This window comes from Solanum lycopersicum, chromosome 12 (genome assembly GCF_036512215.1).
Source record: "Solanum lycopersicum chromosome 12, SLM_r2.1".
Classification (NCBI taxonomy): domain Eukaryota; kingdom Viridiplantae; phylum Streptophyta; class Magnoliopsida; order Solanales; family Solanaceae; genus Solanum; species Solanum lycopersicum.
Genome location: NC_090811.1, coordinates 15,394,243 through 15,398,882, shown reverse-complemented (window position 1 = coordinate 15,398,882; position 4,640 = coordinate 15,394,243). Strand labels below are relative to the sequence as shown.

The 4,640-nt window shown below is 31.1% G+C and overlaps 1 long non-coding RNA gene across 1 annotated transcript; it reads right to left on the bottom strand.

Moving 5' to 3' along the window:
- Positions 1 to 461: 461 nt before the first annotated feature.
- Positions 462 to 3,955, bottom strand: LOC109119142 (uncharacterized). The gene is made up of 3 exons (XR_002026358.3): positions 3,881 to 3,955; positions 3,019 to 3,096; positions 462 to 824 (listed from the first exon to the last, which is right to left on the bottom strand). It is a non-coding gene; the product is annotated as an uncharacterized lncRNA (long non-coding RNA).
- Between the last annotated feature and the right edge of the window lie 685 nt (positions 3,956 to 4,640).

The window sequence follows — 4,640 nt, the reverse complement described above, 5'->3', positions numbered from 1 at the left end:
AAACTCTATATAATTTAGTATTCTCTTCTCTGATCTTTTTCTAAATTTAACTAGCCTACCACTTCATCTTGCTTTTGATATTCAAAAAAATTGTTTTGTCTTAAATAAAACTCTGTTACACCACCCTGGTTATGAGTTTCTCACAACGCACCACCTACCCACTGCCATATTTTTTTATTGTGCTGATTTTCTTTTCATAATGAAATGATATAAATTAACGGGAAAAAGGAGATTATAAGATGTGGAATCATGATAAAAGTTTGACAAAATTCCTCTCTAAATTAATTATCTAAAATGCTTTATTTTCCTATAGTAATAATAACATATATACCATATTTCCTTTCGAGCAAAAAAGTTTTACTCTCCAAAGCTTAAAAGTATATAATCTTAAAGAACAATTCATAAATGAAAGAAACCATTTAAGATTCCATATCACCCACTAAAAATAGAAAGAAATTACGTTTATATGAAATCATAGTAGATTGCTTACTATTAATGTGCATATCCCCAATGTATTTATGAACATATTAAAACTCATTTTTGAAGCTAAGGAAAAATATTATAATGTCAACAAAAAATTCTAATTTCTTGTTGCTTGTGATGATTGAGATGTTGCTGTCATTTGAGCCAAGATGCTAGCATATTGTATAACAGTGTGTTGAGAAGTGTATTGATCAGAGATGCCAAACTCTGAAAATTTTGGTTCAACATGCATAAAATAACCCAGTAATGATCTTTTTTCCAAGAGTTTCCTTCCATATCTTGAAAAAATCACTCATGATCATATGTGATGTTTCCCATGAGGAAATCGGAAGATACTCCATCTACAAAAGAAACAAACATCTTATTAGGCAAACATGCTCATAATCGAAACTGCTTAATATTTGTTAATATGACTATCATTTCGTATTAATAAAAGGACAATAATAGAATCCTTCTCCATGCGGAGTAAAAAAACATAATATTAAAACATAGCTACGTTCTAAAAAAAAGTCATAACCACATAAAAAACTTCAACTGAGAATAACTCTCTAAAAGTATTTGCATACCTCCATAACTATTTCCCTCAAGTTCTCAGAATTTATTGGAATAGTGTTGCCTACTCAAAGTCGGGATTCACCAATTTGATAATGAAACCACTTCATCAGTCAAACAATTTAATGAGTTTTTATGAAGACAAAATTCTTTATGGTGCTATATAAGTATATCATCCACTTAAAGTAAGAAGAATAATTTGACGATCTAAATAATGCACTCCTTACAATGAATTGCAACCTTCATTCTGTAAGATAGTAAGTTCTCCATTATCTTCTGCATTAATGATTGTGCTTCCACAACTAGTCGTTTCCTATTAAGTGTCATGTAAAGTTTGTTGGGTTGTTCATGAAGTGAAGCCCCCAAAATAAGGGGAAAATTATGATGCATTTGCTTGTTCTAGTAAAAGAAAAAAAAATCAATCAGCAATCAAATCTTGTATATGGACACAAATAAAAAATGTCACGACTCATACCGTCCTAATTGATACCCACACTAACACTCCGGTGGGAGAACCACTATTACAGCCAAAACGAAGCAACTAAAGTTGTAACTCAGGCAATTAAGTCGAATTCTAAGGAAATAAAATAGAGTTTCCATATATATATATATATATATATATACAACTTATGTAATATTTGGACACCCTTCATAAAATTCCTAGCTTCCCCACTGTGTTTTTGGTGGCGCCACATAGGCAGGCATAGGATATATATATATATATATATATATATATATATATATATATAAGAGAACCCTATGACCGCCTATGTGGCGCCACCAAAATGTCACGACCCAAAATGATTCGTGAGTGGCACCCACACTTACCTCATTAGGTGGGCGAACCAACACATATAAACCCCAACATATACCAATAGTTCAACTATAAATAATATAAATAATGCGGAAGCTCCAAAAGATACTAAGCAACCAATTTAAATAAGTTTCTAAAGTTTAATACTTATCCTCCCTAAATCTGATAGACATCACATCAAGGACATCTAATCTCCAATACTAAGTCTAAGAATATCGAATACACTAAAATAAAAGAATAAAATGGTATGTGTCCGAAAGTATAGGACATCATGTCATGACCGAGAGAATCCAACACGAGCTTGAATGGATAGCTCACCCTAGAACTTGATATGCGGAAGGCTGGCTAGAACTGAGGGAAATCAAAATCATAGGTACACTCGTTGCATTTCATAAAAGGAAAACAAAGAAGAAAACAAGTAGGGCTCAGTACGAGGCAACATGTACTCAGTAAGTATCATCGGTCAACTCAAAATAGTAACTAATATACAATAATAATAGTATGAACTCAACTATAGCACTTAACAGGTGACAAACAACAAACAACATGAACAAGTATCAAAAACATTAAAGTAAGCTCGTAATAAGTCAATGATATCAATATCACACATGACGACTCATGCCTCCAAACCAAACCATTTTGGGAGTTGAGTTCTTTGAGATTGAGTACCTTCCATTAATTCAACATGTTTTTCCTTTAATATTATCGTGTCGGAACGTGACAATCCGATCCAAGAATATCGTGTCGGAACGTGGCACTCCAATCCAAGAATAACGTGTCAGAACGTGACACTCCGATCCAAGAATACCGTGTCAGAACGTGACACTCCGATCCAAGAATACCATGTCGGAAGGTGACACTCCGATCTAAGAATATCGTGTCGGAGCCTGACACTCCGATCCTATAATATCATTAGTTTATCATTTAGTATCACCACTTTTCCATTCGTTAATAATATTTCATTTAGCCTTCTTTATTCAAGGCATTACTTCGATAGAAATGGTTTAAGATTATATATTCTACGGTCTCGGGATTTCAGACCAATCACAAAACACACGACCAAGTCACACAATCAGACAATTAAGTACATAGAAAACTTCACAATATCATTCAATGCATATCAATCACTATTAAGAGTTTACTATCAAATAGCATAAACCATAACCTACCTCCACCGAAGAACCGGAGTCACGCAAGCTACTTTTACAATACTTTTCCTTTCCTCAATGCTTCTGAACCTTTCCAATCTATCAAATATATATGCATATTTGTAAGTTAACGAGTCTACAAACATCATATTACTCTATGTCTAGCCTAGACCCAAAATTCACCTAACTTTATATATATATTTCCTAAAATTCAAACCTAAGAGTAAGTCTTAATTCTTCCACTTAGCACAATTTTAATAATAATCATATAGTATAATACACCAAATATTTAATTATCTATCTCAATATATCAAACTTTGATTTCTTATATCATAATAAAATTTTAATATTAAAATTAGGCCACTGGTTACAAAACCAGTGGCAGGCTAGCAACACCATGAAGCCAATTTCCTCTCTCTCAATAACACTAATACTAATAATAATAATAACAATATGACCCTTACCTTAATTCACCTTGGCATTTATAAATATTAGTGCATATATTTGTTGACAGATTGTTCAAACAGAAATCCAACAAAATTTGATGCCACACATATGACCATATACGACAATTATACATGAAACCTATACACACTAAATACTAACCTACTAATAAAATAATCAATCCTCCCTTCCATCACACAATTAATGTTTGACCTAAATTTTCCAATCAATCCTCACGTGGTTGCAGAGAGGAATTTCAATTCGCCTTTTGCTTTTGTAATAATTAACACTTTTATAATCATCATTCTCATATTAAAATAATTAAAAAACCCCTCTCCCAACCATTAATATGTGAAAAATAAAATCTTGAAAGATTAATCGTGATCTAAGAACAAAATCTTTATAACCAATATGTAGGGAAATTGCATAGATTATGTACCTGTAGCGTTCCTTCTTGAGATGCGACAAACTACCCTTCTCCGCTGCTTTTATTTTCTTCACTATTTATTACCCTAATTATGATATAATCAATTATAAAAAGTGATAAAAGTAACATACTATTTATTTCACTATTATCTTCTTTAATTACCCATTAAATAAATTATTAAAATTACTTCAATAATTTCATAATTATAATTATGAATAGTTCAAAACACCCATTTAAATCTATCGGAAAGTATTTTCTGACATAAAAAGTTCTAGTATTTAAAACGACCAAAAGGGTTGTTAGATTAAAACACAGTGGGGAATCAAGGAATTTTATGAAGGGTGTTCAAATGTTACATTAGTATTTTTTTTCGATGAATAGATGCATTGAAAAAATTAAAATTAGATTACACAATATTAATATTACTTTTTTTACGAATAAATGTTCCAAAATTTAAAAATCAAAATGCATAATATTAGCTATAACATTTGTATTTAATTTAATATAAAGTGAAAGAACAAAGCAAAAAAAAGAAGAAGAAGAGGGGAGCATTAAGCTTAACATGAAACCATTTCTAAGTTCAAGCGTTCACTAATCTATGGTTATGACGACAATAACGAGACATGAATAATGGAAGCAAATCAAATGATCGGTGTTCTCTTGTTCCCTTTTAACGGTTTTATAGAAATAGAGAGTTTGTTTACTTACTTTAAATAAAATAATTACATATTAGTTTTATTTCAAATTTTAATCAGAGGAAATAAAAACTCAT